Consider the following 23,329-nt stretch of genomic DNA (forward strand, 5'->3'; position numbering starts at 1 on the left):
GATAAAGTCAGACTATGAAGTTTCCGTTCATTTCGCAACAATCCAATGGCAAACCAATAGCGTTTCACTGTGCTAGTAGGTTGAAGTGCTTTTATAAAATAAGAGGAAGTGATTCCTTGTCGTGATTCCACGCATTTCTTCGTCAAATGCACTTTCATTGTAGCATTTAAAAATGCAAACAAAATCGTCAACAACTTTAATACCCTCCCACTCCAGACCAAGAGTTGTGTTCGCAATCAATGAAGTCCATCAATAGGAACATGCTTTTACGTCTGTTTAACCAGTTTTCCCCCCATGTCTGGGCAGAGTGAAAGAAAGACCATCGCCGCAGACGTATCATTATAATTATTTTAATTACTTGCAATTACGCAACCAATTAAGCGTGTACTAATTGCACAAACATCATCACCGCCACTTCGTCCTCGGTCTCGGATCAGACAGGAGGGGGAAAGAGTTTGGTGTTCGGGATTTTTTGATAAAAGTAGAACAAAGTTTTCGCATCTAAATTCGAATTCGAATAAATAACGGATCTGTACCACAGTTTAGGGGGTGCCACAATGGTCAGTTCAATATTCTTAGACAATTTGACTGTTGCCAAGTACAATATACATATCAATAAATATCTGAAAACATAAATTTCCAAACTGTGCTCCAAGGCTACGCTGCTACAGTCCCGAGGGAATTAAAAATCCGCATTTTTTTACTGGACTTTTCATCAATAAAAATAGATTTCCAAAAATAAGTATTTTTTATTTTTTTTAAACTGCATCGATTGCGCCAGAGTTTAGGATTGTGCAAAATCTGATATTGGGGATACAATCTTTTGAAAAAAAATTGTCAAACAAAATTTTAAAATTAGCAAAATAAAATCAAATTTGCAATCGAAAATGACATTAACGTATTCTAATAAAGTGCAGCATTTTCAAGTTATAGGCATTTTAAAGTGTTTTTTTTAATGTTCAGTTTTTTGCATTTTAAAAACACTTTTTTGTATTTTTTGCTACTCCTAAACCTTATTACGGTATTGGGGTCCTTTTTTGTCTTTTATGAAATAAAATTCTCCATTACTTTTGAGCAGTTCTCTACGAAATAGCAGTTCTCTACGAAATTTTAATTTAGGTTTTTGTATTTCTTAATCCAGCTGAAACTTTTTTGGTGCTTTCGGTATGCCCAAAGAAGCCATTTTGCATCATTAGTTTGGCCATATAAGTTTCCATACAAATTTGGCAGCTGTCCATACAAAAATTATATATAAACATTCAAAAATCTGTATCTTTTGAACAAATTTTTTGATCGATTTGGTGTCTTCGGCAAAGTAATAGGTATGGATAAGGACTACACTGCAAAAAATGATACACGGTAAAAAAAACTTGGTGATTTTTAAATTCACTTTTTGTCACTAAAACCTGATTTGCAAAAAAACACTATTTTTATTATTTTTTCATTTTCTGATATGTTTTAGGGGACATCAAATGCCAACTTTTCAGAAATTTCCAGAACGTACAAAAATTCTTTGACCGCGTTATGAATTTTTGAATCAATACTGATTTTTTCCAAAAATCGAAATATTGGTCGCAAACATTTTTCAACTTAATTTTTCTATGTAAAATCGAATTTGCATTCAAAAGTACTGTAGTGAAATTTTGATAAAGTGCACCGTTTTCAAATTAAAGCCATTTTAGGATTTTTTTTTTGAAAATGGTCGCATTTTTAATTTTTTTTAAAATTAGTGCACATGTTTGCCCACTTTTGAAAAAAATATATTTGAAAAGCTGAGAATTCTCTATATCAAGCTTTTTTGAACTTTGTTGATACGACCTAAGTTGCTGAGATAGTGCCATGCAAAGATTAAAAAAACACGAAAATTGATGTTTTCTAAGTCTCACCCAAACAACCCACCATTTTCTAATGTCGATATCTCAGCAAATAATGGTCCGATTTTCAATGTTAAAATATGAAACACTCGTGAAATTTTCCGATCCTTTCGAAAAAAATATTTTCAAAATTTTTAAATCAAGACTAACATTTCAAAAGGGCCAAATATTCAATATTACGTCCTTTTGAATTTTTAGTCTGGATTTAAAAAAAATGAAAATATTGTTATATTTTAACATAAATAATCAGACTATTAGTTACTGAGATATCGACATTAGAAAATGGTGGGTTGTTTGGGTGAGACTTAGAAAAAATAAATTTTCCTGTTTTTAAATCTTTGCATGGCAATATCTCAGCAACTAAGGGTCGTATCAACAAAGTTCAAAAAAGCAAAATATAGAGAAAAAAAATCTCAGCTTTTCACAAAATATTGTTTTCAAAAGTGGGCAAACATGTGCACTAAATAAAAAAAATGAATAACTGCGACTATTTTCAAAAAAGTTACCTAAAAATGGCTATAACATGAAAACGGTGCACTTCATCAAAATTTCATTAAAGTACCTTTTGATTGCAAATTCGATTTTAACATAGAAAAATGAAGTTGAATTTTTTTTGCGAACGACATTTCGATTTTTTGAAAAAATCAGTATTGATTCAAAAAATCATAACTCGGTTAAAGATTTTTTGCACATTCTGGAAATTTCTAAAATACTGGCATTTGATGTCCCCTAAAACATATCAAAAAATTTAAAAAAAATAAAATAGTGTTTTTTTGCAAATCAAGTTTTAGTGACAAAAAGTGAAATTAAAAATCACCAAAATGTTTTTTGCCGTGTAACATTTTTTTCAGTGTAGTCCTTATCCATACCTACAACTTTGCTGAAGACACCAAATGGATCAAAAAATTTCCTTCAAAAGATACAGATTTTTGAACAAGTTTTTGAATGTTAATATATCTTCAGTAGGGTGCCCAGAAAAAATGACCCCCTGCTCCACAATCGGAAAACGGTATTTTGGGTTATTTTAAGCATGTGTGCAAATTTTGAGCGAAATTGGTTGAGATTAACTCATTGATACCCGAGCCTAAAGTTGGCGAAAAAAATGTTTTCCATACAATTATGACATTTTTAAATCACTAATAACTTTTCAGGATCGAGTTTTACAGCTTTGGTATGTTCTAGAAAGTTGTAGAGCATTAAATTTTCAATAAAAGTCTCACTTTTGGGGATATTTGAATGGAGGTTGTGGACCGTACACACCCAACCGTCAGAAAATTGGGTTTTTCATACATTTTTGTTTGAACACTTCTTTTATTTATTTACGGGAGCGAATGACCCATAGGGTTAAAGTTCCCCTAATAAAATCATCAACAACAACAACAACTTCTTTTATTTTAATTTCAGAGAATAAAAATAAAATTTCTCAATCAACTTTGTTAAAAAAAAACTTCCTTTTATTGATTCAAACTTTTCCTTGTAATTTTCATGCCTCAACAAACATTGAAATCAGGTCAAGCTAAAGTTGTGGTTGAAAATTTTATGGCTGAAGCCATTCGTCAATTGGGTCCTAAAATGAAGCTTAGATTGCTGATATTATTGTTTACAGCGATAAAGCTTATTTTTCTGAGTACAATGACCCTTTGTACGACCACAAAGAGTTTAAAATAGATTTTTAAATCAATTTGGAAAAATTAACCTTGCGGTCCTTCTTGACAGAAAAGTTCCTACTTGACAGCTCGTTCCAAGGGGACCTTAGTTGATTCATCGAAAAAATGTTGTCTTGTTATCGTGTTTTTTACCGTTGTACATAAAAATTGACATAGGGCTTTAGTACCCAATTCACAAATGTAAGGAAAATGGAAAAAGTGTTAAATTAAATGCATCGCAAACGCATCACCCCCGCTTCAAAGTCAACCCGTTTTACGGTTCTTTTATTTTCTCCGGATTCATCTTCCAAATTCCAGCTCCACCATTTCCAAAAGCTAATCCAACTGTTTGCCACAAACGGCTTGACCTATTCAAACAACTGCGCCTTCTCCACCGAGGCAGCACCATTTAAAAGTGTCATAAAATTTAATAACCATCCCCCACCGCCACCCACAACTATGCAAACAAAAACCCGAGCCGCAGCCAAAACCTCGAAATTCCATCGCGCGCCCGCCCCACCAGGATCATCATCACCATTATCAGCATTATGCACAGTTTGCACGTGTCCCCAAAGGAGAGAGCACGCCAGATAAAAACCAATTCTGCTTTCCGTTTGAAAGGAGAGATTTTTGTTTAAACAACCGCGCAAAAAACTGCATTTATAAATTGACGTGAACAAACAAAATTAAAATAAAAAACGCTTCCGAACCATCACCAAACAAACGCTTGCTGGCACTGTTTTTGTTGGACGGGAAAGGGCTCACCTAGTGATTTTGTTTGGCTACAGCTTTTAGGGTTGTCCCATTGTAGAACAATCATAGTAAACAAATAAGAGATAAGTTAATCATTTTTATTGATTTTTTTGAGAATTGTTGTATTCAGAGTTCGGAATAGAGAACCTGAGATAGAGAAGCGTCGTCACTCCGTGCAGCGCTTGAATTACTTGTCAAAATTCAATTGATTTCCCGAAATTTGCCTTTACATTTTGGCTAAAATAATGAAATCTTTTTTTTTTGAAATTATCTTATGACAGAGTTGCCAGATCTTCAATGACTTGTTTTAAACTCGTTTTGGCATTCCAATACCGGCTCCGTGATCTAATGGTTGCGGCTCCTGTCTCACAAGCAGAAGATGCAGGGATCAAATCGCGAGTAGTCCCTTGAATTTACTGATTGAATTACTCATAATTTAAGAAAGGGTTGCCAGATACGTAATATCTTTTCAACTTTTTCAAATTAACCCAAGATTTAGAAGCATCTGTCATTTTTCATAGAACCACCCTGTTCCGAATCCAGCCACAGCATCACTGCTGCATGGTCCATTTGCGTAGATGACGCGACTACGACTGCCGAACCCCGGAAGAGTGCGCCGGATGTTTGCAGAATCGGGCAATAGAGCAGCACCCCAACCACGGCAACAATGACCTCGCGCAAATGTGTACCCGAGGAGGCTCGTCCTGCCCGCCCGGACAAAGAAATCCCATTAACAAGAGTAGCGTGGCCCTGCCCGGAGGCCGTAATCGTTCCGGGTTGTGTAGTTCGCACGCGGCGTCATCAGTGATGGACATTTAGCCGGAGGGGGGGTTCCAGCCCCAGCCAGGCCGGGGTCATACAATTGTCAATTAAATTTGAATTTCAGCCCATTTGGGAAACTTTTGCGCGCGTTTGGAAGTGAAAAAGTTGGGCAATTTTTCGGCGGAATAACTCTACTTAAGCGGGGATAATCCTCCGAAGAGTACACACATTGCCGCACATCACGCCGGGGAGAAATTAGTACAAGCTCATCGTTCCGCGGTGATGGTACCGGCAATAAAGGCGGACACGGGTTCGTTTTGGCGTGGAATTTCAATGAAGGATAATAATAAAATGAAACAACATCGATCGACTGTTGGTTAAAGATGGTAGTTTAAGGCAATAGTAGCCATTTTGAAAAGTTATTTTTACTGGCCATCGTAGGCACAGTTATTACACAAAATTGAAAATTGTTAGAACTTTAATTTTAATCACCATCATCTTCTAAGGGGCCATCAATAAAACACTTTACAACTTCATTGAAAATTCCGGACCCCTACCTTTCCTCGTATGGACATTTCTTGAGTTTTATTTGAACAGGTTCTATTCGAACGTCTAATTTCTCGGGGTTACAAAATTCCCGAGGAACGGGAATTTTTCAACAAATTTCCCGGGAAATCTCAAAATTATCGAAAATTATTCTGATCCAGTATCTGATTAATATTATACAACAAAATTGTAAAGAACAGCAACATTAATGGTCAAAATGGCTTTCAGGATCAATTACTGGCTTGACTGCTTGTAAAAAATCTTAAAACTTTAAGAAATTATAAATTTTCTAATTATGTGCTGTCTTTCAAATAGAACCAAATCAAAAAATGCTCATTAGTATTTTTGGTTAAAATTTAAGAGTTAGGACAGTGAAGATCCATGCTCCACAACCATAAAATCGCTTTTAAATTTGTCTCAGTGACCAGTTCAAGAGAATATGTGGGTAATTCTTTACCAACTCACACGAAATCGGGAAAAGTTGCCCCGACCCCTCTTCGATTTGCGTGAAACTTTGTCCTAAGGGGTAACTTTTATCCCTGATCACGAATCCGAGGTCCGTTTTTTGATATCTCGTGACGGAGGGGCGGTACGACCCCTTCCATTTTTGAACATGCGAAAAAAGAGGTGTTTTGATTGGCAACCCGGCCAGCGACGCGAGTGCACGCGATCTCGTTTGGTCCTCAAATTTTTGTTTTGTGGCACGGCTTCTTTAGTGTTTTCGTCATTATTTTCGTGAATTGTAGTGACTAAGTGTGGGGCATTGCACCTGGGAGTGAAGTTGACGTGAAAAAAGCGTCGATTGAAGGAAAAAAAGCATTTTTCAGTTTCGCTCAATGCTCTTCTGCAACGCTAGAGCTACGCCCTCCGGCTGCGATGTTTTCTTCTGAAATTGGTGCGATGTTTAGTGCGAAAGAGAAGTGCTTCATCAAACGTCAAAATCAGAATAGCTCGTGAAAGAAATGTTGCTCAGCGCATTCAGTGTAGGAAAGAAAGATAATGTGGCGAAAAGGAAAAAATGTACCAACAGTTGCAAGGAAAAACTAAATTTTTTTGTGGTCTGGAGTGCAGAATTTGATGGCGATGCATCATTTTGCAGCACGTTGGAAAACGCATCATTTTGCATGCTGTAATTTTGCAATTGGATGAAGTAGACAATCCGGTGAGAGCTTTCCAATTAGAAAATCTTTGGGTTTTATTTTACTCTTTTATTATTCACTTCGTAATCATCGCACTTGGTCCAACTTGTTTTGATGATTTTGGTTGCAATGAGAAAGAGATAGAGAGAGAGATAAAAACAAAACATCACAAACGTCAGCGCGTGCTGTGTTGCCTGATACTTATTCTTGACAGACTTTTAAAACTTTTTGATACAGATATGTGATTGAGTAAAAGCGGTAAAAGCAGTTTAGCATTGAACGGAATATTTAAAGAAATATCTATTGAGCTGTCTTTTTTCGTATTTGTAATTTTTTATGCAAAATGTATAAACAAAGTTATTGTATTTATTTAGATTCGATATCTTGCGTTGCATCAAACGTGGTGGTATCTGATTTGGCCCCTTGATCTCTCTCTCTCTCTTTCTCTCTCTTTCTCTTAGAAACAAAACTCAAATCGGTATTTTTATACTCTTTGTTCTATTGCGCCGGTTATTTACTATATTTTCATTTATTTTTCGTATCGTGTAATTGTTTAAGTCTGTCGCGCACCTTTTTTCTATCTTTTTTTGCGTCTTTGATAATAGTTTTCACACGAATGAAAAAAAAAATCAATCCTCCCTTCCTCGAGTGCCATTTCTATCGTAACGCTGATACATATTTTGAGTAGTTAAAAAATGATATTTTTGGTCCTGTTTTTCCACAGCCGGCTGTCTAAAATAGGACCCTTCAGTAAATAAATATCCAAAATAATTAAAATACAGTTGCCTCAACAGCCGCTTCCGATGGCTTAGCTTGCGAATAAAATCAGAAACCCTTTAATATGCAAATAATACATACATTTAAACGCGAACTATCTCAACAGCAGCATCCGATTGCGTGCCTTGAGAATAACTCTTCAAAACATTAAAAATTTAAATTTTAAAATTAACTAAACAAGAATTTTCTCGACAGCAGCATCCGATTGCATGCCTTGAGACTAATATTTTACCAGTTAAAATCTTTTATGCCATTGGTCGTATCGCTTGCTTGGGGCGACTCCCAGACCTTCACCCTTCACAACTACCAACTCCACGCGATGCTTGCGCAGCCCTGTTGTTTAAATTCGATCAAATTTGGTCAAACGATCAATTTGATTGAGTTCCACAATAGGGTTGGGAAAAAGAGCCTGCGGTTTCGCTACCTTTTTCTAAGTAAGTTCAGCATCAACACTTCCCGTGCTCCTAATCCTTATTCCTGCCCCGGTGAATGGTGGAGATGGGAGCGGCCGGCAATGGATGGCTCTCATGGTGCTGCCTGTCCTGTTCGAGTAGAATTGGTTCTAATTCCCTTTAATCAATTTCTAAGCAACCTGGGCTGGACAATCATCACATATACATGACGAAATCCAGTCTGCAACCCGCTAAGATCACCATCTCCATGCGAATGCGAATGCGAATGCGAATGCGAATGCGAAAAAAGAGGTGTTTTTCAATAGTTTGCAGCCTGAAACGGTGATGAGATAGAAATTTGGTGTCAAAGGGACTTTTATGTAAAATTAGACGCCCGATATGATGGCGTACTCAAAATTCCGAAAAAAACGTATTTTTCATCGAAAAAAACACTAAAAAAGTTTAAAAAATTCTCCCATTTTCCGTTACTCGACTGTAAACAATTTTGGAGCATGTCATTTTATGGGAAATTTAATGTACTTTTCGAATCTACATTGTCCCAGAAGGGTCATTTTTTCATTTAGAACAAAATTTTTCATTTTAAAATTTCGTGTTTTTTCTAACTTTGCAGGGTTATTTTTTAGAGTGTAACAATGTTGTACAAAGTTGTAGAACAGACAATTACAAAAATTTTGATATATAGACATAAGGGGTTTGCTTATAAACATCACGAGTTATCGCGATTTTACGAAAAAAAGTTTAGAAAAAGTTACTTTTTGCGTTTCTCTTTGTTTCGTCGTCCGTGTCTGTCGCGGGTAAAGATGAACGGCCATGATCGATGACGACCAACTTTTTCAAAACTTTTTTTCGTAAAATCGCGATAACTCGTGATGTTTATAAGCAAACCCTTATGTCTATATATCAAAATTTTTGTAATTGTCTGTTCTACAACTTTGTACAACATTGTTACACTCTAAAAAATAACCCTGCAAAGTTGGAAAAAACACGAAATTTTAAAATGAAAAATTTTGTTCTAAATGAAAAAATGACCCTTCTGGGACAATGTAGATTCGAAAAGTACATTGAATTTCCCATAAAATGACATGTTCCAAATTTTTTTACAGTCGAGTAATGGAAAATGGGAGAATTTTTAAAACTTTTTTAGTGTTTTTTTCGATGAAAAATACGTTTTTTCGGAATTCTGAGTACGCCATCAAATCGGGCGTCTAATTTTACATAAAAGTCCCTTTGACACCAAATTTCTATTTCATCACCGTTTCAGACTGCAAATTATTGAAAAACACCTCTTTTTTCGCATGTTCAAAAATGGAAGGGGTCGTACCGCCCCTCCGTCACGAGATATCAAAAAACGGACCTCGGATTCGTGATCAGGGACAAATGTTACCCCTTAGGACAAAGTTTCACGCAAATCGAAGAGGGGTCGGGGCAACTGCTGTGTGAGTTGGCGGAGAATTACCCATGTATAAGAATAACATTGACACTTAAAGCTGCAATGAAAAAAAACCATGCAAAATTTGTTTTTTTTTTGTGTCAAATAACTTATCTAATAATTTATTTAATTCAAGATGTGATTTTTCGAACACTTTTCGAACATTTTTTTTCTTGCACAACCCTTTTGAAAAATTTAATGATATCAATTAAATTTTAATCCAATTTGGTCACGGTAAATAAAAACGTTAAACAAATCTCAATTTTGATCTTGGCTGGAAGGGGTTGATATCATTTGAAAGATATAACAACAATTTTTGTTTTAAAAGGATACCAGAATTAAAATAGTTTATTTTCATTAGGTAATACCGTTATTGTGGGGCCGACAAATAAGCATCAGAAATAAATTTTATCTGAATTAAACTTTGAAATTAAATTTACAGACAAGCTGATTAGTTCAATATCAACAGTAGATTAAATTTAATAAAATCAAATTCGATTTTCTCATTTTTTTTTTTTGTATATTTTCAAAGCATTGTCTAAAAAAGATAACAAAATGTATACTTCGGGATATTTTTTTTCGGGAAATCCTGGGAATTTTTGCGATTTTTTTTTCCGGAATGGAAAATTTGACGTGTCGGAATATCGCCGCGAGACATAAAAGTCCTCTCGCGGAAGACAAACATCACAGGTACACACACACTGTACCTGTTGTACTTCGATCGCGGCACCGTCAAACTTCAAGACCTGCGGCGGACTAAGGCGTTGGACGGTTTTTGGGTAAACTGGCGGTTCTACTCAAAAAATCCGACGGACGCAGCGCAATGTCACCGATGCCAGAAATCCGGCCACGGCTCGAGGAACTGCAACCTCCAGCCCCGCTGCGTGAAGTGCGGTGAGTCACACCTCTCGGAGGTGTGCGCACTGCCACGAAAGGCGGACTTGGGGGACAAGGCAGAACAAACCAAGCCGCGCGTAAAGTGCGCGAACTGCGGTGGTAACCATACCGGTAATTACCGCGGATGCGTCGCGCGCAAGTCCTACCTCGAGGAGCAAGAAAAGAGGAAGAAGAAAGCAGTAGCGTCCCACCCTCCTCAGCGAAGTACGAATGCAGCCGTTCCTGCAGCTGTCCAGCGTACGGTTCCAGCGGACAATTCAGCGTTCCCTCCTGGCTGGGGGCGATAGTTTGCAAGCGTGGTCGCTGCCGGTAGCGGTGAAGCGGTCCAGCAAGGAGTCACCGGGGAAGATCTCTTTACCCTGCCGGAGTTCTTTGCTCTCGCGGGGGAGATGATGACGCGGTTTCGGAGCTGCCGTAACAAGGCGGAGCAATTTCTGGCCCTCGGGGAGCTGATGATTAAGCACATCTATAAAGGATAAAAAACTGTGATCTAGTTTTAAGCCACTTTCTATCCCCTTTTCCCTTGCAATTGTAGTAAGTTTTTTTTTTGTTACTTTTTCTTACTTTCGGTAACCCCTTAGCTACAAGCAACAATTGTTCCAAAATGGATTATGATGTAACACACAGCTGAAAGGAACTCCAAAACTCTTTTATGTATTCCAAAAGAACTTATTGTATATTGATAATTCACCAATAAAACCGAATTGAATTGAATTGAATTAAAAGTTGTTGTCCCTCGGCCCTGGCCTTGGTGAAGGGGGGAGGGGTGTCAAGAAAAAAAATCGAAATTCAAAAATTTTATGTTAATGGTGTACAGCAACCAAGGAAGTTGTTGTCTTCATATTCCAAAATTGTCAAACTTACGGACCCAATCCTGCAAGAATCTGATTGTAAAAATAGTGAAACTTTGTTGTGAGTAACTACGAAGACAGTAATTTAGGGGATGAATAAAAAATTATATCGATAGTTCCCGTAGTATTGAAGATACTAAAATGTCTGTAACAGAAATCTGGGTGCAAAAGCTATGGTTGATGTGTATCGTTAAAAGGCATGGAAAATACATTATACAGTACAGTTGGTTTGCAATAATTAGTTCTCACAAAATCCAAGTTTTAACGGAAACATTTTTATTTATTTATTATTTTTTTGAGGAATAAATTTACTAACACTCGAAATATGTCTAAATTAACTCAAACATGTTAAAATTAATTATAAACTCAAGAAAATGCATTTTTAATTATTTCCAGCTGATTGCACTGAAAATAACGTGGACACTTTTTTGAAATCTCAGAGCTCAAATTTTGAATTTAGCCTAGTGATGGGTTGATCTATGAATTCAAGGGATAGCCCCGAGAAACCTCGGATTTGGACCACCCTAGTGACCAGTCCACTCAAAATGTGGAAACAAAACATTTTTAAATCTTTTTCAAATTGCACAAACAAAAACCAATGTATTGACGTTTGAGCTGTAATCGAATTAATCCTTATAATTCATTCTATCCAAATTTAAACCGAAGTCTAGCGAGATAACACCAAAACGTAACAACGATATCATTCATGGCCAATTCCCGCCAAACCAACAAGTCCCCAAGTAAGCTCCCTACAAATCACTTTATCGAGCCCGCTCTTATCAGTGCTCTCTTATCTATAAATATAAAAAAAGTCCCCCTCTCCAACCATTCCGACTCGACACATGCACTTTCCAGTATCATTCCAACGGTCGGTCGCGGCACTGCGTTCGCTCTTCCTCTTCAGCAAACTATTCCGAGAATGCAGACACTAGTTGAATTACTTCGTCCGCGATTAAGTTAGACCAGTTTAGTGTTCAGCGCAGCGAAGAACCCGAGAACGACGCAAAGAGAAGTGTCGATGAAATTATTCTCGTGATGCATATCGACTACTTAAGGGGACGGTCGGCCGCCCACCCACGTGTGAAACAACTCTGCAGCTGTAGAATCCGGCGTTGACGGCATAGCTCGGTACAAAAACTTGCCGCAGTTGCGTTCAGCCCTACGACCTAATCAGTTTAAATTGCGCGTGTTTGTCCAATTGTGTGACTCTGCTGCTGAATTTAAGTGAGTGCTCTGTTTTCGTCGCATTTGTTTTCATTTTTTGCAATGTTCCAAATTTGAGCGACAGCGACTGAGTGGGAACGGGGAGACTGCGACTAACTGGCGGTGGTTATTGAATTAGTTTGTGCTTTGCAATCAGTCAGTGATGGGAAAAGTTGTGAATGAGAGCGATTCCGTTTGTGTAAACTTTGTTGTCGTTGCCGTTGTTGTGAATCAGAAGCTGTTGTGAGAAAATTATCAGCTTTATGGTGGTGGCGACTGATTGCTGGGGTATGTAGAACAAAAGTATATATTCAATCTATAGATCATCATAAATACTGGTTTACGAGCGCAAACACTGTACTCTAGCGTGTATCTTTATCCGTTGCATGTGGCACATTAGATCGGATCAAATGTCACCTGCTAGTACGGGAAAAAGCTCGCTATCGATTTTACTATAGAAGTACTGGTTGGAGTTCAAGACGGGTTCTTTATTGAAAAAGAAATGATTTTCAGACAAATGAATCATTTCTGATTCAGTTTCACACAATAACAGTTTCATTTGGACGTTTCGAGAAAAACGCGTCTTAATGTTTGACCTTGAATAAACAAAAACTAAAACACGTAATGTAAACAAAATAAAAGGTGTTGTGTTTGGCTGACCATTCTGTGCATTGTCGCGAAGTTTGCTTGAATTTGGTTGCCAGAGTCCCGAGTTAAATTTACATATGTTTGCAGTCGGGCGTGTACGTGTGTCAAATGCGTTCTGACTAAAATCCATTTGGCCAGTTGTCTAACTTACAGCAATTTTCAGACTGTGTCAAGTTAGCACCATCAGATCGAAACTTCTTTCATATGACCACAATGCACGGAGTTTTTTTTGGTTTTTCGAATGTCTCAGGATTCATATAAAATTTTTGGGATCTGAGAAAGTCAAAAGGTGAGAGAATGAAAGCTACACAAAATTGCGTTTTTTTCTTAACTTGTCCCAAAATCTACGTGTGACAAGATAGCACGATCACGACGATATGAAAATTATGGGACCATCCATAAACCACGTGGACACTTTTTGGAATTATTATTTTTTTTTTTTTTTGGGAACGAATTATTCATTTTTAAATATTGAAAATCGGACATTTTTTTCAGAGGAAACGGCTTTTAAAATTGAGTCCAGTTTGGATGACACTTCGAAACCTTCAAGTCTTGTTCTTTTATATTTGAGTGGCCGTATCTCAGGAACTAATATACCAATCTTACATTTGTTAGACGCAGTTTTAGAAATAAAAACAGCTTTTTGAAACAAATATTATTTCTCAAAACCGAAATTAAAGCAAATATTTTAATAATGATGCACTTTTAAAAAATGTGAAAAGTTCTTTTCGAGAGAAAATTCGATTTTAAATTTCAAAAAATATATTCAAAAAAAGTTTTTCATATGAAATTCATGAAAAAATATAAAAAATCGGTATTTTTTTTAGATTGTAGCTATTTTTTCAGAATAGTCCTAACCGATACCTACACACAAAAAAATATTTCCGAATGTTACATCATTTATGATGTAACACTTTTGCACGTCATTAAACATTTTAATTTAAATGGGTAATTCTCTACCAACTCACACGAAATCTGGAAAAGTTGCCCCGACCCCTCTTCGATTTGCGTGAAACTTTGTCCTAAGGGGTAACTTTTGTTCCTGATCATGAATCCGAGGTCCGTTTTTTGATATCTCGTGACGGAGGGGCGGTACGACCCCTTCCATTTTTGAACATGCGAAAAAAGAGGTGTTTTTCAATAATTTGCAGCCTGAAACGGTGATAAGATAGAAATTTGGTGTCAAAGGGACTTTTATGTAAAATTAGACGCCCGATTTGATGGCGTACTCAGAATTCCGAAAAAAGGTATTTTTCATCGAAAAAAACACTAAAAAAGTTTAAAAAATTCTCCCATTTTTCGTTACTCAGCTGTAAAATTTTTTGGAACATGTCATTTTATGGGAAATTTAATGTACTTTTCGAATCTACATTGACCCAGAAGGGCCATTTTTTCATTTAGAACAAATTTTTTCATTTTAAAATTTCGTGTTTTTTCTAACTTTGCAGGATTATTTTTTAGAGTATAACAATTTTCTACAAAGTTGTAGAGCAGACAATTACAAAAATTTTGATATATAGACTTGAGGGGTTTGCTGATAAACATCACGAGCTATCGCGATTTTACGAAAAAAAGTTTTGAAAAAGTTACTTTTTGCGTTTCTCTTTGTTTCGTCGTCCGTGTCGCGGGTGACCATGAACGGCCATGATCGATGACGACCAACTTTTTCAAAACTTTTTTCGTAAAATCGCGATAACTCGTGATGTTTCTAAGCAAACCCCTTATGTCTATATATCAAAATTTTTGTAATTGTCTGCTCTACAACTTTGTACAACATTGTTACACTCTAAAAAATAACCCTGCAAAGTTAGAAAAAACACGAAATTTTAAAATGCACAATTTTGTTCTAAATGAAAAAATGACCCTTCTGGGTCAATGTAGATCCGAAAAGAACATTAAATTTCCCATAAAATGACATGTTCCAAAAAAAATTTTTTATCAGTCGAGTAACGGAAAATGGCTGAGTTTTTAAAAAAAATTCAGTGTTTTTTTCGATGAAAAATACGTTTTTTCGGAATTCTGAGTACGCCATCAAATCGGGCGTCTAATTTTACATAAAAGTCCCTTTGACACCAAATTTCTATCTCATCACCGTTTAAGGCTGCAAATTATTGAAAAACACCTCTTTTTTCGCATGTTCAAAAATGGAAGGGGTCGTACCGCCCCTCCGTCACGAGATATCAAAAAACGGACCTCGGATTCGTGATCAGGGACAAAAGTTACCCCTTTGGACAAAGTTTCACGCAAATCGAAGAGGGGTCGGGGCAACTGCTGTGTGAGTTGGCGGAGAATTACCCAAATGCAATTTGATCTAAATTTGTAACAAATTATACGTAAAAACATGATTTTACGTGTGATTCAACCGTTTACGTCGAATCTCAAGTTTACATCAACTGAGTTTACATATAATTCATTTTTTCCGTGTCGAGTAAATTCACATATTTTTTCTGTGTACAACTTTAACGAAGACACCAAATCGATCAGAATATCCTTTCCCAAGATACAAACTTTCGAATATTTACATACCATTTTTGTATGGACAGCTGGATCATTCATTCCCAAGTTAGTGTATGCCTCAAAAACAAATAATTCCAAGTTTGGTGACATTTGATCCATCCCCGCGCCCGTGGCACCCCTTTCTTTTTTTAGATTTTACTAAAACCTAATTTTTAAAATGCAATTTCCAAGGAGAAGACTTAACAAAAAGTCATGATGTAGAATCCAATGGCATACTCAAAATTTACTTACAGTGTTGCCAGATATGAAAAACCCTTTGGACGAGCACTTACGGGAAATTTGACAGTTGCGTTAAATTACTGAGAGTTTTTTTTTACATTAAAATCAATGTAAATCTCAGGGTGAATTGAATATTTCTTGGGATATTACGTTTTTACGTTGGACAGTCTTGTATTGCTTAGCAAATGTCTTACAAATCCATCCATTTACAACAATATATTGCAAATTCTGGAATGTTGAAAATTTTGTTGGTTGAATATTGACTCTTTTTTGAGTAATATTTCCTAAATTGTGTAAAAATGTGAGCCTGATGAAAATTCACCAGTTCCTAATGTAAAATTACACATTTTTTTGACACAAAATCTGTCCCATTCCCTGATGAATATTACCATCATTTTTTTCTGTGTAGGCCTTGAAATGTAAAGAAATATTTTTTTCAAAATTTCGTTACGAAAATATAGGTAAATGTCCCAAATTGAATTTATGCCAAAAACAAAAAAAAATGGCAGTTTCAGCAAATGTGTTTATTTTTCCTAATGGCAATGAGGCAAAAACAACACCCAATATGAACAGATTTGGTGACGGTCGAAGTCGAATGCGTGGGAAGGAATGACCCAGTAGGGTGTAATATGGTTGCATGGAAAAAAATAAAGTTGTCCAAATTTAGTGAGCACAGCAATTTTTCTGTTCCTTTTGGGGTCCTAAACAAGTCCCCAATGTTTGCGAACGATTGGTTTAATCCTCACTTTGTGCAAAGCAATTCAATTTTGTATGGAAATTTGTATGGGAAAATTGATTTTGATATTACATCCGTTGACATTATATGGAAACATAGGATCATAGGGAAGCTCCCCACAAAGTTTTTGCCAAATCAAAATATACTAAATTTTCAGCAGTTTCTGATGGTAACCCGAGCAAACGGAAATAACTTGGGAATAACATTTTTTGATATTTGAAAATACTAGGCCAATAACATTTTATGTTATTTATAACAAGATTTGTTATTCGTCGTTATGATTTTTTTGTTATTGGATTGTTATTGTAATAACAGACTAATTACATTTTTAGTTATTCTTCGAAAAAATCTTTGTTATAATTTTGTTTCTGTTATTTTAACAACTAAGCCGATCATCCCAATAACAGTTGGAGATATTCTTCCATAACAAAAAATGTTATTCCAAAGTTGTTTTGGCTTTCAACCAATATCAGACAAATAACAAATTTTGTTATGATAACATAAACTGTTATTGAACCCTTATGCAAAAATAGATTTTTCAAGAAGATTCTATAACACTTATTGTTATTTTAACAGTATTTGTTATTGAAATGGCATAAATTTTGTTATTACCGTCTGCCCGGGAAGTTCCATATTTTGTGGGATGTAATTTTACATCACAAACTGTGCGATATTATACTTTGAATATTTTTAGGGTCGCCCCACGACAACATCTTTATGTTAAATACAAAAACCAAGAAAATTGTTCAAATATAACAGTTCTAATAACACTGTGTCTTTAGTTCTCAGCAAGCCAACACAAAATTTTTAACAAGTAAACGAAAAATTGGAGATTTTCCAAACACTCAAATAAAATTGAAATTACACACACACATAGATTAAAAAACTTCCCCTATTCAAAAAGAAAATCAATAACTGTCATAATCGAACGATGATCTCATCCGGAAGCAGATAAGTAGTGACCCTGCCCTTGACAGAGGTGCAGAGCTGTCTGTGATGCATTGTGAAATATAAATTTTATCGATTCAGGTATATAAATAATTTGCGTCCGAAATGATTGCTGTTGTTCGTTTTCCCACCCTCGACACACACATTTTCCCGATGGAAAAACAGCAAACACCAACCAGAAGCCCACCCACCCAGAAACAATCGAATGTGCAAGGACGCGTTCGGGAGGTTTATGATTTCCTTCCAGAGAGAGAGAGAGAGAGATGCACAAAAATCAACTCCCGCAATCGCCAACGGTGTTGCACCTTTTCGAATGATTCGATTCTGTTGTGCCGTTTATTTATTTTTATTCTGCCCCCGCGGAAAAACACACTGCAAACTACCTTCCACACCAGAAGCAGCACCGAACACAGCAAACCCGTCCCCGTCGTCGTCGGTTATTATATATTTATTTTTATGATCATTGTTATTTTTCCCTGGCGCGCATCGAAAAAGGATTCGGAAATTGCAAATTTATAACTTTCCACCCCACACCTCCCACACTGTGCTCTAGTCGTCCCCCGGAAAAAAGTGGATTGGCTTTTGTTCTCCCCCTCCTCCAAAAATAAGCTCACACGCCAAGTCAAAACATAAAATAGCAAATAAACATTCGAAACAAAATAAATGCAGATCCTGAAATTGAAACGAGTGGTGCAACCACGCGCTTTTCCAACTTTGTGTGCACTGAAAGAGCTTAGGGGAAATTGGTTTCTTGTTTTGTTGGTTGGAAGTAGGTAGCTTGAAGAAATTGCGAACCTCAACATTCGATTCTCGAGCGTCATAAGACACCAATTATGGGTTCATGATTGAATTTAACGATGGTTTGTTACTGCTTTTCTGTGAGCATAAATTATTTTACGAAAGCTTTATATTTCGTCGCTTGTGTGCTATCTTGTGACACGTCCTATCTTTTTTTACAGCAGACGTGTCAAATGCTGCGGGATTCTGAGTCAGACAGGGCCGAATTGGTTTTCTCCAAAGTTTGTACGAAGGATTAGAATTGTTCGCTACTCCCACATATTGCATGCAATTTTTGCTTGTATGCAACAGCGACGAACCGACGACTTTAAAAAAAACTTCATAAACTTGTAAAACTTTCAACCGAAACTTAATACAGTCTAGACCAGGGGTGACCAAAGTATGACCCGCGGGCCAAACGTGGCCCACGAGGTGATTTTTTGTGGCCCGCGGATCCGTTTTGAATTACCATGTAAAATGGCCCGTTGATCACTTGCAAACATTTTTATGCTAATCTTCTAGTAAATATCATCCAAACCTTCATCGAACATTTTTGGAAATTCTGGCTTTCAGGATTAAGGCAGACAAAATGTTGAAATCGGAGAAATAAGGCTGTTCCAAGTATTTTTCAAAGCTTTTTTCGACATTCCTCCTCTCCCCCAATTATCAAAAATTTGCTCGAAAAACCATGGGCAAAAAATATTGTTTCAAAAAACTTCAAAATGTCAATGGAAATTAAAGTGCAATCATCTGAAATCAATTAAAAATGCATTTCTCTGCGTTTAGAATCATTTCGAGCATGTTCTGGTTTATTCAAAAATAATTGGATGTTTTTGTGCATTTTAGATGATTAAATATATTTTCGCTAAAATGTTTTTTGTTTTTTTTTTGTCGAATCTTACATTTTTTGAAAATAATGAATGAAAATCAATTTTAAGGGTGCTTAAAACATTTCCTAACATTTTTTTGTTTAGATGTTGAAATTCTGGCTCTCAACGATTTCTTATAAGTCACACTTACTTTAAAGCTAAAATTACGCTGTTACATGAATTATGCAGATTACATGTCATGTTTTCATGTTTTCAAAATATAAAAATTCTTTAAACATTTTTTTTTTGATTGATAACACAAGTACCTTCAATGAAAAACATTTTTTTTAAATACTTAAAACAATAAATTCAACAATACCTAGAAAAAAATGCTATTTGGTGTTTTCTATGTATTATTATTCATATTATTATGTTATTTTATAGTGTTTTCATTAACGGTAATGCTGAAAAAAATCATTTTTTTAAGTCAGCTGAAAAATGTATTTTCTAGTCGTATTTTTTTTAAATATCTTATGTTGTAAATTTGGCCCGCAAGCTCATTTGACCTTCAAATTTAGCCCATCCTCCAAAAACTTTGAGCACCCCTTCTAGACTCGATTATCCTAAGGCCTTTTTTTCTGTTTGAGTATTAAGACACGGAATCCTGATTACAAGGACTATTGTATCGTGTTACCCATTTTTACTGTTATTAAGCATTTCCAGATCTATAACACAGTCCCTATTGAGAGGGAAAGTGCTGTTCCATCCAGATGCTGTAAACTCCTTTCCTTGTGCCTTGTGCGCTATGTATCGCTAGAACCGCGGTGACAATTTTTTCGTGTCATTTTTCAAGCTCTTCCCAGCAGCTATTATTTGCCGCGCGGGGTCTTGTAAAGACAATTGTCTTTTTGCGGTGCTACTCTTGCGGTGTTCCCTTTGCTCTGATCTGGACAATGCGACTGGACTGCAGTGCAATACCGATCGGCTGGGCATTATTTACATGCGAAGACACGAGGAAAGTATTTTGGGAAGAGGCGCAAAGGAATATCCCAAGATTGATCACATGCTAGAAGAGCACGTGAAGCAACCGTTTTATACTCATACGGTTGCTGCTACCTCTGAACTTAAACCTAAGGCTGCCACCCTGAGAAGAACCCATGACTTTCCACTTATGAGGCGAAACCCGTAACCATTCGGCCACAGGAGGTTGGCCTAAGGCCTGTGAAAAATTTCACTTCGGATAATTGAAACTTTGGATAATCAAATCACAAAAAAAATTTTTTTTTCGTTGTCTTATTTTTGATTGTCGAGGTATGGTAAAGCTTAGGTATGACCCCTAAACTACGCTGAATTGATTTAGACTGTTTAGATCCAACATGGCGGCCAAAATGGCGGTGATCATATATTGAAAAAATGTTTTTTTTTTTTAATTTAAAAGGCAATCAAACATTCAAATTTGACTGAATTGGGGTTGATGAACTCGAATTTGATGTTTAAAGTAAGAAAATAAAAAAATTATGAAAAACAAATTTTTTGCTCGTGATTCGATTATCAGAATTCCCATACAAACCTTCGGATAATCGAAACTTCAGATAAACGAGGCTTCGGATAATCGAGTCTGCACTGTACTATGACTGTAAAGGAACCATCCATAAGGCTACCAACTGTACGGATTTTTTCCTTACCATACGGATTTTCGACTCTCTTCGCGGATTTTTAACAGGCCGGAATTTTTGTAGGGAATTTCACGCATAATACGGATTTGTATAAAATTTTAAAAAATTTTGAACATTGAATTGCTTTTTTGATTTGGTCAAAGCTTTTGTTATTTAGACATTTTAATTTAACTGTGAGTTTGATTTAAAAAGAGAGAGTTTTCTGGGTTTTTCTCAAACTTGATTATTTTTTTTAATGTTTTTAATGACCTTTAAAAAAACCCTCTAGAATTGTTGTTTTAGACATTCCTTACTTAATATATTTATCCAAAGGCTTTCTAAAAAATCCAAATGCTTTCTAAAACCTGTGAAATTTTTTTTTTTAGTTTTTTTAAAGGTCCCATAAACTGTTGTCTTTCACATGTTATAGGACCTTTTCAATAAAAAAAAAAAACTCTGGAAAAGTGTTCGTGAAAACACTGAGAACGATATCATTCGTAAAAGCAAACTTGACATTTCGTAAAATTTTAAACGTTTTACAAAAAAAAATTGAAGACCATAATGATTTGATTCAAATCACGGTTTATTTTATGAATACTTTTAAACGTGCAAGTCATAAGCACTCTGATAGCATTTTGTGAAATTTGTTAGCTGTAAAAACGACACAGTTTTATATTTGTAGTTCTCAAAGTTATTTAATTTAATTTATCTAAATAATTCCTTGACAGTTTTTGTTATACAGTAGTTGTTCGCTAACTGGGCGTTGTTTAACTGAGCTGCTTTTTTACTGGGCGCTCGATAACTGGGCCGTAGCTCAGTTAAAAAGCAGACAAACGTCAAAAAACCAAAACAAACCAAAATGACCGAGGGGTTAATGGATGCAAAAATCAAATTCAATAAATAAAAAAAAAACTTTTTTCAAACTTTTGTTTAATTTGAAGTTATAATTAAAGAAAAATGAAAAGTAAGCATTGTAAATAAATTTGAGAAACTTTTATTTTTATATTTCATCTGGAAAATATTATGCATCGGTGGTCACCTCGTTATTTTTTGTTCAGCCCAGTTAACGAGCAACATTCGTGACTGGGCTACGTTCTCAGCCCAGTTACCAAACAACTACTGTACCATGGTGTCATATCTGCAAAGTGTACGGATTTTTGCTCAGCAAGAGTTGGTAGCCTTAACCATCCATAAACCACGTTTGTATGGAAATTGTTCACGAGGGAGGGGGGGGGCTGAGATTTCAAAAAAGTGTCCACGTGGTTTATGGATGGTCCCAAATTGAGATATTTTAAGTTTGGACAAATGCACCGACATGCAAAGACTTTACTTTAGTGAAAAAAGCAAAACTGTTGCTTTTTGCGACTTCAAAATATGGTTCAATGGTGTTCAATTTATATTGTAACACATGTTTGAAAAAAAAAACTTGTACGGAATGTGGTACTTCATTGTTATACAACTTTTTGAGGGTAAGTCAACCTTAAATCCCTCCCTTCTATCAGCCGACGTCACTTTTGACGGGCCGCCCTCATAAAGTTATGAAAAAGTGACAACCATGGCAAGATGAATTTTCCACCAAAAAGGGCGCATTGCGGTTTCCTGGCGCCGAAGAAACCGCAAAACAAAGCGTGGTGTAAATCTGCAAGGAAAATGCTGTAAACTTTTAGCAGAAGAACAAAAAAACAAGAAAGTTCACCACGGTGGAAATGCACACCAGAGATGAACAAAAGACGGTGCAAAGGTGTGCAAAGAGAGGGGGGGAAAGTGGGTAAAACGCAAGGTAATAATGAAAAACAAGGCTGTGATGATACTCTATTCTTAAGGGACGACTCCGAGAAGAGTTGTTGTTAAGGGGGGGGGAGGTGCATCGTCTCCAAGTCAAGTGGGAGTGGGGAGAGGGTTGGGGCAACCACAGCCAACGCAAAGAGTTCAGGTGTAAAGCCTCGAACGTCCTCCCGGGAGACGATTGCCTGAGGATTGGAGGAAACCCGAGCATGGGTAAATAACAAGGGAAATGCGTAATAATACCTTTCTCTGGTATCAATACCAAATTTTGGTATTCCTGGACCCTTTAAAATTTGTCTTGAGGATTATGCAAGAGCAAAATGTGGTATCATACCAATTTAAGGTATTGTTTTGATATTGAAAAATTGCAGAATTTGTCAATGGTCGAACACCACATATTGGTATTCTTTTGGTATTACAGTGTTTTATCAAATTCCTCTGAAACTATGGGAAAATTTTGACCAATTTTGACAAAATAATTAATTTTGCACTAAAATGATGCCTCAAAGCGAATGCTTTCATTGAAAACCGGAAATTTCAAACTTGATTTTAAACATTTTTGATATACCCCCTAAAGAAATGACTTGAAATTGTGGAAAATTTTCTAAGTCAGGATGGCACATTTTGGTATTATTTTGGTATTAAAGTGTTTTATCAAATTCTTCTGAAACTATGGGAAAATTTTGACCAATTTTGACAAAATAATTAATTTTGCACTAAAATGATGTCTCAAAGCGAATGCTTTCATTGAAAACCGGAAATTTCGAACTTGATTTTAAAATTTTTTGATATACCCCCTACAGAAATGACTTGAAATTGTGGAAAATTTTCTAAGTCAGGATGGCACATTTTGGTATTATTTTGGTATTGAAAGGTTTGATCAATTTTCTCTGAAACTTTGGGATTTTTATTTACCAATTTGGACAAGATAATAAATTTTGCGCT

The 23,329-nt window shown here is 36.0% G+C and overlaps 1 protein-coding gene across 3 annotated transcripts in view; it reads left to right on the forward strand.

The window, feature by feature from the left end:
- LOC120431844 (uncharacterized) overlaps positions 1 to 23,329 on the forward strand; it is a 202,113-nt gene that overhangs the window by 132,558 nt on the left and 46,226 nt on the right. The window contains exon 1 of one of the 3 annotated variants that reach the window (XM_052710906.1): positions 11,941 to 12,578. The exons of 1 other annotated variant lie outside the window; for it this stretch is intronic. The gene's annotated coding sequence lies outside the window, so the exon portion shown is untranslated. Of the gene's footprint in view, positions 1 to 11,940; positions 12,579 to 23,329 lie in introns of those variants that run through there. One more of the 3 variants, XM_052710915.1, reaches the window with a different exon arrangement.

This window comes from Culex pipiens, chromosome 1 (assembly GCF_016801865.2).
Source record: "Culex pipiens pallens isolate TS chromosome 1, TS_CPP_V2, whole genome shotgun sequence".
NCBI lineage: Eukaryota > Metazoa > Arthropoda > Insecta > Diptera > Culicidae > Culex > Culex pipiens.